This window comes from Budorcas taxicolor, chromosome 15 (genome assembly GCF_023091745.1).
Source record: "Budorcas taxicolor isolate Tak-1 chromosome 15, Takin1.1, whole genome shotgun sequence".
NCBI classification, from domain to species: Eukaryota; Metazoa; Chordata; class Mammalia; order Artiodactyla; family Bovidae; genus Budorcas; species Budorcas taxicolor.
This window is the reverse complement of record NC_068924.1, coordinates 47,206,646-47,221,268: the sequence shown is the minus strand read 5'-3', so window position 1 is coordinate 47,221,268 and position 14,623 is coordinate 47,206,646.

The window sequence follows — 14,623 nt, the reverse complement described above, 5'->3', positions numbered from 1 at the left end:
CATGAAATTAAAAGACGCTTGCTCCTTGGAAGGAAAGCTATGACCAAACTAGACAGCATATTAAAAAGCAGAAATAAAGTACCCATAGGTGCATGGGTTTATTTCTGGGCTTTCTATCTTCTTGGTCTACATTTCTGTTTTTGTGCCAGTACCATATGGTTTTGATGACTGTAGCTTTGCAGTATAATCTGAAGTCAGGAAGGTTGATTCCTCCAGCTCCATTATTATTTCTCGAGACTGCTTTGGCTATTCTAGGTCTTTTGTGTTTCCATATGAATTGTGAAAATTTTTGTTCTAGTTCTGTGAAAAAATGCCATTGGTAATTTGATAGGGATCACATTGAATCTGTAGATTGTGTTTGGTAGTATAGTCATTTTCACAATATTGATTCTTTGTACCTAGGAATATGGGATATCTCTTCATCTATTTATATTGTCTTTGATTTCTTTCATTAGTATCTTATACTTTTCTGTATACAGTTTTGTTTTTTTTTTTTCTCCTTAGGTAAGTTTATTCCTAAATATTTAATTCTTTTTGTTGTAATGGTGAATGGAATTGATTCCTTAATTTCTCTTTCTGATTTTTCATTGTTAATATATAGAAATGCAAGTGATTTCTGTGTATTAATTTTGTGTCCTGAAACTCTGCAAAATTCACAGATTAGCTCTAATAATTTTCTGATACTAATTTTAGGGTTTTCTATGTACAGTATCATGTCATCTCCAAACAGTGAGAGATTTACTTCTTCTTTTCTAATCTGGATTGCTTTTATTTCCTTTTCTTCCTTTCTTCTTTTTCTGATTGTTGTAATTAGGTCTTCCAGAAGTATTTTGAATAATAGTGGCAAAAGTGGACACCCTTGTATTGTTTCTGATCTTAGGGGGAATGCTTTCAGTTTTTCAACATTGAGAATAATATTTGCCATAGGCTTATCATACATGGCCTTTACTATGTTGAGGTAGATTCCTTCTATGCCCATTTTTTGAATAGCTTTAATCATAAATGGGTGCTGAATTTTGTCAAAGGTTTTTTCTATATCTATTGAGGTTATCATATGAAGTTTATCTTTCAATTTGTTAATATGGTGTATCACATTGACTGATTTCCATGTATTGAAGAATACTTGCATCCCTGGAATAAACCCAACTTGATCATGGTGTATCAGCTTTTTGATGTGTTGCTGGATTCTGTTTGCTAAAATTTTGTTGAGGATTTTTGCATCTATGTTTATCAATAATATTGGCTTGTAGTTTTCTTTTTATGTGCTGTCTTTGTCTGGTTTTGATATCAGGATGATGGTGTCCTCGTAGAATGAGTTTGGAAGTGTTTCTTCCACTCAGTTGTTTGAAAGAGTTTTAGAAGGATAGGCATTAGCTCTTCTCTAAATGTTTGATAGAATTCTCCTGTGAAGCCATATGATCCTGGGCTTTTCTTTTCTGGGAGATTTTTGATCACAGCTTCAACTTCAGTGCTTGTAATTGGATTCTTTATAATTTTTATTTCCTCCTGGCTCAGTCTTAGAAGATTGAACTTTTCTAAGAATCTGTCCATTTCTCCCAGGTTATCTATTTCATTGCCATATAGCTCTTCATTATAATCTCTTATAATCCTTTGTATTTCTGCATTGTCTGTTGTAACCTCTTTTTTATTTCTAATTTTGCCAATTTGATTCTTCTTTTTTTCTTGATGAGTCTGGCTAAAGGTTGGTTGATTTTGTTTATCTTCTCAAAGAACCAGCTTTTATTAATCTTTATTATTGTTTCTTTCATTGCTTTTTCATTTATTTCTGCTTGGGTCTTTATGATTTCTTTCCTCCTAATAATTTTGGGGAGTTTTTGTTCTTCTTTTTCCAGTTGTTTTAGGTGTAAATTTAGGCTGTCTATTTGATGTTTTTCTTGTTTCTTGAGGTAGGACTGTATTGCTATAAACTTCCCTCTTAAAATGCTTTTGCTGCATCCCATAGGTTTTGAGTTTTTGTGCTTTCATTGTCATTTGTTTCTAGAAATTTTTTTCATTTCCATTTTTATTTCTTCAATAACCTGTTGGTTATTTAGAAACATTGTTTTATCTCCATGTGGTTGTGTTTCTTACAGCATTTTTTCTTGTAATTGATATCTAGTCTTGTAGCATTGTGGTTAGAGAAGATGCTTGATATGATTCCAATTTTCTTAAATTTACCAAAGTTTGATTTGTGAGCCAAGACGTGGTCTATCTTGGAAAATGTTCCATGCGTACTTGAGAAGGTACTTGAGAATGCTTATTCTGCATTTGGATAGAATGTCCTGAAGATATCAATGAGATCCATTTCATCTAATGTACCATTTAAGACTTGTGTTTCCTTATTAATTTTCTGTTTTGATGATTTTTCCATTCGTATGAGTCGGTTGTTAAAGTCTCCTACTATTATTGTGTTACTGTCAATTTCTCCTTTTATGTCTGTTAGTGTTTGTCTTGTGTATTGAGGTGCTCCTATGTTGGGTGCATAGATATTTACAGTTGTTACATCTTCCTCTTGGATTGATCCCTTGATCATTATGTAGTGTCCTTACGTATATCTTGTAATCTTCTTTACTTTAAGGTTTATTTTGTCTGACATGAGGATTGCTACTCCAGCTTTCTTTTGCTTTCCATTTGCATGGAATATATTTTTCCATCCTCTTACTTTCAGTGTATATTTGTCTTTAGGTCTCAAGTGGGTTTCTTGTAGACAGCATATATATGGATTTTCTTTTTGTGTCCATTCAGCCAATCTGTGTCTTTTGGTTGGAGCATTTAATCCATTTGCATTTAAACTAATTATTGATATATACATTCCTGTTTCCATTTTCTTCATTGTTTGGGGTTGTTTTTGTAGATCTTTTTTCTTCTCTTGTATTTCTTGACTATATAAGTCCCTTTAACATTTGTTGTAAAGCTAGTTTGATGGTAATGAATTCTCTTAACTTTTACTTGTCTGAAAAGCTTTTTATTTCTCCATCAATTTTGAATGAGATCCTTGCCAGGTACAGTAATCTTGGTTGTAGATTTTTCCTTTCAGTACTTTAAATATATCCTGCAATTCCCTTCTGGCCTGCAGAGTTTCTGCTGAAAAATCAGCTTTAAGTGTACGTTACTTGTTACGTTTCCCTTGCTGCTTTTAATATTCTTTCTTTGTGTTTTGTCCATTTTAGTTTGATTAGTATGTGTCTTGGTATGTTTCTCCTTGGGTTTATCATGTATGGTACTCTTTGTGCCTCTTGGACTTGGTTGACCATTTCCTTTTCCATGTTGCAGAAATTTTCAACTATAATCTATTCAAAATTTTTTCTTATATGCTTTCTTTTTCTCTTCTTCTTCTGGGACCACTGTAATTCAAATACTGGTGCATTTGATATTGTCCAGAGGTCTCTGAGACTGTCCTCAGTTCTTTTCAACCTTTCTACTTTATTCTGCTCTTCAGAAGTTATTTCCACCATTTTATCTTCCAGCTCACTGATTCACTCTTCTGCTTCAGATATTCTGCTATTGATTCCTTCTAAAGTGTTTTTAATTTCAGTAATTGTGTTGTTTATCTTTGTATGTTTATTCTTTAATTCTTCTAGGTCTTTGTTACTTGATTCTTGCATTTTCTCCATTTTGTTTTCAAGATTTTTGATCATCTTTACTATCATTATTCTGAATTCTTTTTCAAGTAGTTTACCTATTTGCTCTTCATTTATTTGGACTTCTGTGTTTCTAGTTTGTTCCTTCATTTGTATAGTATTTCTCTGCCTTATTCTTATTATTTTTTAACTTATTGTGTTTGAGATCTCCTTTTCCCAGACAAAGACACCCTCTTCAATAAATGATGCTGGGAAAACTGGACAGCTACATGTAAAAGAATGAAATTAGAACACTTCCTAACACCATACACAAAAACAAACTCAAAATGGATTAAAGACCTAAATGTAATACCAGACTCTATAAAACTCTTAGAGGAAAATATAGGCAGAACACTTGATGATGTAAATCAAAGTAACATCCTCTATGACCCATCTCCCAGAGTAATGGAAATAAAAACAAAAGTAAGCAAGTAGGACCTGATTAAACTTAAACTCTTTTGCACAACAAAGGAAACTATAGGCAAGGTGAAAAGCCAACCCTCAGAATGGGAGAAAATAACAGAAATGAAACAACTTACAAAGGAATAATCTCTAAAATATGCAAGCTGTTCGTACAATTCAATACCAGAAATCAAACAACCCAATCAAAAAGTGGGGAAAAAACCTAAACAGACATTTCTTCAAAGAAGACATATAGATGGCTAACAAACACATGAAAATATGGTCCACATTGCTCATTACTAAAGAAATGCAAGTCAAAACTAGAATATCACCTCACACCAGTCAGAATGGGCAACATAAAAAAGTTTACAAACAATAAATGCTGGAGAGGATGTGGAGAAAAGGGAATGCTCTTGCACTGTTGGTGGGAATGTAAATTGATACAGCCACTATAAAAGATGGCATGGAGAGTCCCTTAAAAAATTAAGAATAAAACCACCATATGACCCAGCAATCCCACTCCTAAGCATATACCCTGAGGAAACCAAAATTGAAAGGGACACATGTATCCCATTGTTCATTGCAGCACTATTTACAATAGCTAGAACATGGAAGTAACCTAGATGTCCATCAACAGATGAATGGATAAAGAAGTAGTTTTACATATACACAATGTAATATTACTCAGCCATAAAAAATAATGCATCTGAGTCAGTTCTAATGAGGTGGATGAACCCAGAACCTATTATACAGAGTGAAGTAAGTCAGAAAGAGAAAGATAAATACCATATTCTAATGCATATATACACAATCTAGAAAAATGTTACTGAAGAATTTATTTACAGAGCAGCAAAGGAGACACAGACAAAGAGAATGGACTTATGGACATGGGAAGAGGGGAGGAGAGGGTGAGATGTATGGAAAGAATAACATGGAAGCTTACATTACCATATGTAAAATAGATAGCCAACGGGAATTTGCTGTATGGCTCAGGGAATTCAAACAGGGGCTCTGTATCAACCTAGAGGAGTGGGATGGGGAAGGAGATGGGAGGGGGTATATGTATACCTATGGTTGATTCATGTTGAGGTTTGACAAAAAACAGCAAAATTCTGTAAAGAAATTCAGTTCAGTTTAGTCGTGTTTGACTCTTTACAGATCCATGGACCGCAGCACGCCAAGCCTCCCTGTCCATCACAAACTCTCAGAGTTTACTCAAACCCATGTCCATTGAGTCAGTGATGCCATCCAACCATCTCATCCTCTTTCATCCCCTTCTCCTCCTGCCTTCAATCTTTCCCAGCATCAGGGGCTTTTCAAATGAGTCAGTTCCTCATATCAGGTGGCCAAAGTATTGGAACTTCAGCTTCAGCATAAGTCCTTCCAACGAATATTCAGGACTAATTTCCTTTAGGATGGACTGGTTGGATTTCTTTGCAGTTAAAGGGACTCTCAAGTGTCGTCTCCAACACCACAGTTCAAAAGCATCAATTCTTTGGCATTCAGCTTTCTTTATAATCCAACTCTCACATCCATTCATGACTAATGGGAAAACCATAGCTTTGACTAGATGGACCTTTGTTGACAAAGTAATGCCTCTGCTTTTTAATATGCTGTCTAGGTTGGTCATAACTTTTCTCGAAGGGAGCAAGCATCTTTTAATTTCATGGCTGTAATCACCATCTGCAGCTATTTAGGAGCCCCCCAAAATAAGTCTGCCACTGTTTTCACTGTTTCCCCGTCTATTTGTTATGAAGTGATGGGATGGCAGCTGGAGAGGTGGCTGCATGGCCAAGGTCAACAGCAGTGGCCATGAGGAGATACCCCACATCCAAGGTCAGAGAAACCCCAGTAAGACACTAGGTACTGCAGTGACTGTGAGGAGATACCCCACGTCCAAGGGTAAAGGAGAAGCCCCATAAAGATGGTAGGAGGGATGAAATCACATTTAGAATCAAATCCCATACCCATCAGAGATGCTCAGAGAGCTCAAACAAACTTTGTGTGCACCAGGACTCAGAGACCCTACAGAGACTGAGACAAAACTGTGTTTGAGTATCTCCTGTGGAGGTATGGGTCAACAGTGAACTGATCAGGTGCAGGGGCTCTGGGTAGAGCAGACTTGGGTATGGCTGGGTGCAGCAAACTTGGATATGGCATAAGCCTTCTTGGAGGAGGTCGCCATTAACCCCACCATAGAGCTGCCAGAAATTACACAGGACTGGGAAATAGACTCTTGGAGGGCACAAACAGAACCTTGTAAAGCAATTATCCTTCAAAAAAATAAATTAATTTTTTTTTAAGCAGAGGTATTACTTTGCTGACAAAGGTCCATCTAGTCAAAGCTATGGTTTTTCCAGTAGTGATGTGATGTGATGTAATAGTCAGACTATAAAGAAAGCTGAGTGCCAAAGAATTGGTGCTTTTGAACTGTGGTGTTGAAGACACGTGCGAGTCCCTTCACAAGGAGAGTCCTTTGCAAGGAGATCAAACCACCAATCGTAAAGGGAACCAGTTCTGAATATTCATTGGAAGGACTGATGCTGAAGCTGAAGCTCCATCTGATGCAAAGAACTGTCTCATTGGGAAAAACGCTGAAGCTGGGAAAGATTGAAGGCAGGAGGAGAAGGGGATGACAGAGGATGAGATGGTAGGATGGCATCACTGACTCAATGGACATGAGTTTGAGCAAGTTCTGGGAGTTGGTGATGGACAGGGAAGCCTGGCATGCTGCAATCCATGAGGTCGAATAGAGTCGGACACGACTGAGTGACTGAACTGAACTGAACTGAATATCAGCTAGCTTCCAGATACATTCAGTAGTTAGGAAACACTGACACACAGAGATTATGTCACTCCCTCCATTCTCCTGCCTAAAGAAGTCTCTGGAATGTGTTACGTTTCTTCCACAGCTCCAGCTTTTGCCAGTTGGAACCACCCTGGCTTCAGTTCTGGTGATCCCACCTCGAGTCTTCAGCCTGTGGATCATAGTGGCAAATCTCTAAGTTGTATTAGCAACAGCAGATCCATTTCCTGGATCTTTTGAAATATGTACAAACAATTTCCAAGATTAAGCTCACTCTGTTTTATTGTACTAGTTATTTTATTATTGTCTCTCAGTCTCAATTACACATTTACATTACCTTGTGGTACTGGGTCTCTGTAAACTCCATTTCTCACTTTCCAATCAGTTCCCCAGATCTGCAAATAGGATGTGCTAGGAAACTAGAGCAAGATGGAGGATTGTTTTTTGTTGCTTTCAGTGTTACCCCAGCAACACTTTTGCACTTGAGCGACAATGATTCTTTCCAATGCATTAGCTGGTTCCATTTTCTAGCTTTCCAAGAGCTTCCCTGATGGCTCAGTAGTAGAGTCTGCCTGCCAATGCAGGATAACTGAATTCAATCCCTTAGTTGAGAAGATCCCCTGAAGAAGGAAATGGCAACCCACTCCAGTATTCTTGTCTGGAAAATCCCAAAGACAAAGGAGCCTGGTAGGCTATAGTCCATGGAGTCACAAAGAACCAGACATGACTTAGTGACTAAACAACAACAAAACTCCAGAAGGGGTCTTATGGGACCTTTCAAAGACCTCTGAACAAGCCAGAGAAGTTCCCTGTCCCTCTCACCTCAGAGGAGTAAATCTTACTTATGTAAGGCCTCTTGTCTGAACTCGAGATCCCAGCATCACCTAAACAGTATCTTCTTCTCAGGAGTCTGAGTTTCAGCTCTTCACCACTATTCCCTCAAAATTGTAAGAATTAATAATTTCAAAACTCTCACCTTGTTCTTCAAGTCCTATGGTTTAAAGCTACTTCCTGAAATTATCACCTCCAGTGACAACCATCATAATCTCTTTTGGTCTTATGCATTACTTAATAGTTAATTATGAAGTTTTACATTAATTTTTCTTAATTAAAGGAACTGACATGGTCCTTATATTCTGACTGGACCATAACTATACCAAGTTTTTGTTTCCTGGGTTAGATCACAACTAACGCATGAATTCAATAGACATCACTATATGCTACCTTCCAAGCACTTTTCTGTATTCCTAGGACCTGGAGATGTAGCAATATCAACACAGGTGGGATCCCTCTCTAAGAGAGCTTATTGTCCAATTGGAAATGTAACAAGTGAGTTCATCACAATCCATGTGAAAGGACAGTTACCAAGAAAGTAAGGAATATTATGGGAGTACCTGAGCATACATTATGCAAGTAATTAAAAACATTTGAACAGAAAAGACCCTAAAATTTCAAAGATGTTTAAGCAAGAGACATATATATAATGTGTCTTTCCCTGCTCTTTTCATCTAAAAGAACAGGGAGTATAAGTTCATTTAGTCAACAGATGCTTATTAAAAACCCAACAAGTGTCCTACAATATTTAAAATAATGTAGACACAACTATGAACAAAACAGCCAAAGCTAATTTGGATGGTGTTTATAGAGATGATAGACAATAACAAGGAATTTCAGAGAAGGAAGAGAGGGTTGAAGAAAATAAAATTAAAACTAAAAATATATTGTTATATTCTAAGGCTTGCTAATGCTGACATATTAAGCTATACATTCGTGTGTGCATGCTAAGTTGCTCCAGTCGTGTCCAACTCTTTGCAACCCTATGGACTGTAGGCCCCTGGGCTCTTCTGTCCGTGAGATTCTCCAGGCAAGAATACTGAAATGGGTTGCCATCCCCTCCTCCAGGGGATCTTCCTGACCCAGGGATAGAACCCACATCTCTTGTGTCTCCTGTTTTGGCAAGTGGATTCTTTACCATTAGGGCCACCTGAGAAGCCCTTGGCACTTAGTAAAGGCTCTCTATATATTGATTGAATAAATAGAGATGGTTCCAAATGACTTGGGCAATGTAGAATTAGAGTTTTGTTTTCTTTTGCTTATTTTGGTTCGTTTTGCTTTGTTTTCTGCAGTGTGAAGGAAATACGGAACAGCATGAGCTGAAGCCTAGGGTTTGATGATGTCAAGCTGAAGGCACCAATGCTACCACAGCTCTTGCTGTGGAAGAAGATAAAGAAGGATAAATGGACCGTAACATAGGAAAAAGAAGAAAAAAGAAGAGAGCTGGGAAAGAAGAAAATATGAGAAAATAAGAAGAAATAAGAAGGGAATTCCCTATATGTCCAATGGTTAGGACTCTGCACTTCCACTGCAACTGAGTTTCCATCCCTTGTGAGGGAATTAAGACCCCACAAGCGCTGAGCAGTTAGAAAAAAAGTTAATTGATAAGAAAAATATCTAGAAGAAAGGGGAGTAGAATCAAAAGCAGAAGCAGAAAGAAGAGAAAAAGAATGAGAAACAAAAAGAGAAAAATTATGGGAAGATGGTAGTGATTTGAACACCAACTTCTTTACAACCAGTTAATCCATGGAACTTTCCTGTATTCTTTTCTTTTTTTGCTTTGAGGTAAATATTTTAAATCCTAGAAATTATTCTTATAATCATCAACACATGCTTTAGCATTAATTTTCTCCTGCCCCCAAAGATACCCAGCTACAGATATGCATATATGTGTGTGCGTGTTCAGTCATGTCCAACTCTTTGTGACCCCATGAACTGTAGCCCACCAGGCTCCTTTGTCCATGGGATTATCCAGGCAAGAATATTGAAGTGGGTTGTCATTTCCTCCTCCAGGAGATTTTTCCAACTCAGGCAGGAATCGAGTCCATGTCGCCTGCGGCTCCGCCATTGCAGGCAGACTCTTTACCCGCTGAGCCACCTGGGAAGCAGTATACAGGTAGGCATGCCCCTGTGCAATATTGTCCCATTGTGTATGGGTGGACTTAGGGACACTTATAAGTAATAAAATAAGAAGTAAATGATCTTGTGTGAAACAAAGACTAGATTTTTTTTTTTAATGAGGAGGTATAACATCACATCATCCATCTTTCAGATTAAAGATTGCACCATCCATCTTGTCTCATTCTGGAGGAAGGTGTATCACAGACAGTTCTGTGGAGAGGGTTAAGGAACCGGGTACTGAAGCCTCCTGCCAACACCCATGTTAACTTGAGGGAGGGTCCTCCAGACCTAGTCAATTCTTCGTGAACTGGAGCCCTAACCAGCAGTTTGACTGCAACCTCATGAGAGAATCTTAGCCGGAACCACTCAACCGAGTCAATCACTGGCCCTTCATAAATAAGACACAAAGTTCATAATTTAATGAGTTAATAAGTATTAAGCTACTGAGGGTTTTTTTTTTTGTTAATTTGTTACATATCAATTGATAACTAATATAGATACAGGATTCATACATCATAATCTAAAAATTTAATCAAGTCTAAACATATAGTTGCTACTTAAAAATGGTATTTGGCTAATTTAATTAATTAATTAATTTTATAACTTAACAAATAAATTGAGTACCCAATATATACTGTGGGGAAACAAGAGGAACCAGACTCCTTCCTTTTTTATAGTCCCCATATTGAGTTTTGTGATGATAGTCTGAGGAAATTGTGAATAAATTCATTGACAGTACCTAAAACATTCCTGGTAATGTTAAGAGGTAGGCAGTATTTGGGAGAAAATAACTGGTAAAAGAAGAAGACTCGAACTCTGGGTTAAAAGAGGCCAAATACCACTTAATATCCTTAAAATGGTTAGTTGTGCTTTCCATATTATTTCTTCACCTTAGAAATTTCCCTCAACTTCTTTTTAGAGAAATTTTGAAAACTCATGAATGGCACTGAATGTGGATGACTCTATCTTAGGTCACATGTTAAAATTGCTTATTTGTGAGGAAGCCTTTAGCTATTTCTGTTATTATGTCAGTCATGGACTGACTCCATTCCAAAATCAGTTACTAAATGCCTACATCATGTGAAGTCAAGCCAGACTCTGGATAAGACATGGTTTCTGTGACTATGAAGCTGAAAATAATTTTCTCTATTCATTCTTTCTCAGGGTCAAAAAAGCCCCAGGCACTGAGCTAGGTATTGAGGATAATGTAATAAGGAAGACACTTCATGTGAAGAGTTGACTCATTGGAAAAGACTGATGCTGGGAGGGATTGGGGGCAGGAGGAGAAGGGGACGACAGAGGATGAGATGGCTGGATGGCATCACCGACTTGATGGACGTGAGTCTGAGTGAACTCCGAGAGTTGGTGATGGACAGGGAGGCCCAGCGAGCTGCGATTCATGGGGTCGCAAAGAGTCGGACATGACTGAGCAACTGAACTGAGCTGAACTGAAGATACAAAATGCTTGATTTATGTAAAGTTTCAGTAGCATTTGATAAAACCAGAAATAGGGAAATGTCAAGTTCACAAAAAATCACAAAAAAGCACAAGAGATTAGGAAAATAATTAAATAAGCAGGTAAGGTTCTTACAGCTGTAGGATTCACTAGGAAATGTTTTAGGTGGCAAAAATTCCCAGCAGAGGACATGATAAAGAACAAATACAGAAGCACAAGGTCATGAAATGGCATATTTGTTTAAGAATCTGCAAGAGGTTCAGTTAAAAAAGAAAGAAAGAAAGAAAAGAATGTAATAAAGATTTGAGCTGAGAGATTATTATTGAGCCCTATAATAAGGTCACAGGTGGGGAACCTTGTACTAAGGCCACAGATGTGGAACCCTTTACCACAGTCACAGGACAAAATTCTCCAGAACTGACCAAGCCCTATTGCAACTATTACCAAGCCCCCTGACTTAACCCCAGCCAACTCTCTGACCCCATATTAGGTAAAATAACCACCCTATAGCATCCTAACCAATCACCTAATGCCACTGTTCTTGCAGGAATTTTGTCTTAAGGCTATAAAAATTGCCTAGTAGCCCTTGAAAGGGCTCTGCTTTCCTTTGACCTGGCCCACTATTCTAACAGCATCTCTCTCTGTAATAAACTCTATTCACCTCTGATTCTGCCTCGTGTCTGAAAATTCTTTCCTAATTCATGCACAAACCACACTTTTGAGATGAGAAATTCTAATGTGCTCAGAGTTTGAGATGCTTTGTACATGAAACAGAATTTTAAAATGGATCCTGTGTATCTTAGACCGGTTCATATGTGAAGATAATGGCTATTGTATTTTTAATGAACAATCGTGGGAAATTTTGATTCTTATAGAACCAGTTAGCTGACTTATACACTTCTTTCTGGATGGCATCACTGACTCGATGGACGTTGAGTCTGAGTGAACTCCAGGAGTTGGTGATGGACAGGGAGGCCTGGCGTGCTGCGATTCATGGGATCGCAAAGAGTCGGACACGACTGAGCGACTGAACTGAACTGAACTTGCAAAATTCAGTGGTTCTCAACCAAAGGTTCTTTTGTACTGCATGGCACACTTGTCAATGCCTGGTGGCATTGTTTTTATTGTCATAATGGGGGTAGAGCATCTGTTAGGTAAAGGCCAGTGACACTGCTAGAATTCTTACAATGCACAAGACATCACATCACGACAAAGAATTATTCAGAACAAATTGTTAACACTGCTGAGGTTGAGAAACTCTGCCCTAATCAAAAGTGTAAAAGAGTTATGAATTAGAGGATCTAAATAAAGATGTCTGAAGAGAATCATTGGAAAGAGCTGTCTCCCATCCCACATCCTACATGCAAGAGAAAGGGATATGAGGGTACATCCCACTGTTATTGAATAAAGAGTTTCCTCAAGGATTCTACTCAGGAGCATGTGTCATCTGAGTTGTAACGGAAAAGAGACATAGCAGACTGGTTTCTTATTACACTTGAAAACTTAAGTAGCCATCTCACTCTTCAGATAGCAGGATTAAATAGAAGACTATTGCCATTTTGAGGTAGAGCATTAGTTATGCACAAGAAGTTTAACCATTTACTGGGTGGCTACATGTTAGAGAGAGTTGTCATGGTGTTGTCACTTCTGATCAGAAAAATATATAGTTCTACAAAGGTAACGGTATAAAATAGATAACTAATGAGAACCTACTATATAGCTCAAGGACCCCTATTCAATGCTCTGTGGTGACCTAAATGGGAAGGGAATCCAAAGAAGAGGCAATATATATATAACTAATTCACTTTCCTGCGCAGTAGAAACTAACACAACATTGTAAAACAACTATAGTCCAATAAAATTAATTTTAAAAAAGAACTAAGCATTGTCAATAAATTCAACAGGATAAGAAAACTTAGTTATTTTCTGATTATACCTTATTTGTTGGGCTAAATCAATATATCATGTAATTCTGGGATTTCTTTAAAGATAATGAGCTCCTGTCTTACATGCCTGCCTGGCCTTCACCAAGCAGTGTCTTGCACTGGGGAGATAACTGGTGTGGCAGATTGCAGAGTTCTTTTCCAGCTAAAAGTGCTTATTGTCAGTAGTCATGAAAGTCCTCAAGAGAATAAAATCTTCCTAACAAGTTTTCAGATACAAAGTCAGCACCACTGCTCTCCTCCTGGGGCTTAGAGTGAGATATAAAACAGGCAGGCATGAATGCGCTTGAGCAGAGAGAGAGAAGAATGTGTTGTTCCATGGATGTCTCTCGTCATTCTGTTCTCTGGTGAGTTCTGAAACCCAGTAGGGGTGAACTAGCTGACTGTCCTGAAAGGGTTTAACCCTGCCCCAAGAAAGGGTTACATTGGGAAAAGGGTAGGGTGAAGAAGAGAGAGACACTGCATGGAGGCAGTATCTTAGCTGAGTGAACAGAGTAAATGGGACTGTCCTTTGCCTTGAGGTTCTAATCCTGAAATAGCCACTAACTGCTTATGTAATTCTGAGTGATTCGCCGTACTTCTCTAGATTGTCAGTCTCCAGAGTCAGATTCCTTGAGATCAATGTTTCTATGATTCACTAACATTGCTGCAAGTTGAGGAAGTAAAGCAGGACTTGGGCACAAGAAAGGTTCAGAAAAATAGGAGCGAAGTGATCATTGCCAATTCCACGGCTCAGACTAACAGCTGAGCCAGCACACATGATCTAACTTTGTTCTCATTTTATTAATTCTGAGAAAAAGATATATAAAAGTTCTCAGGATAAATAAAAAAGTATATAAAAGTCCCCCAGAGAAAAAGAAATCAGTTAATCATAAGCTGTAGGCATAAATAGATGAGCATATCTAAACATGGATGACTATGACATAGATTTAAAACCATGGTCCTTACATCAGCTGTATTTCAATTAAAAAATAAAGAAAAAACTATGGTCTTTAGACAACCTGAATGTTAGTATACCTATACCAGATTTAGAGGAGAATTCATAAATTTTCCCCAGACAGGAACAACTTCACACATTTGCACAAATAAAAGGTTTCTTGGTTGCTTTTTTGCAGCAACTCTGCTAGTAAAAAGCTGATATCCACTGGCAGTCAACTTCATCGAAGTCTCACTGGCCCTTCTTCTCCCTAACCAAACATATATCATAATTCAGACTAGCTCTGGGGTACGCTATCATTAATTAGTGACATGTCTGAATCAAACACTGTGAAGGAAAAATTTAAATACTTGTATAATTACTGATGAGTCATACTCCCAATGTCCTTTGTAATAGTTCTCTATGAAGTTTAATTAACCTATTCCCATTCAAAGATGTGATTAAAATTCTAGATACCAAAGGGTGAACATTTTCTTTGTAACTAATTGACACATCTAAGCATTT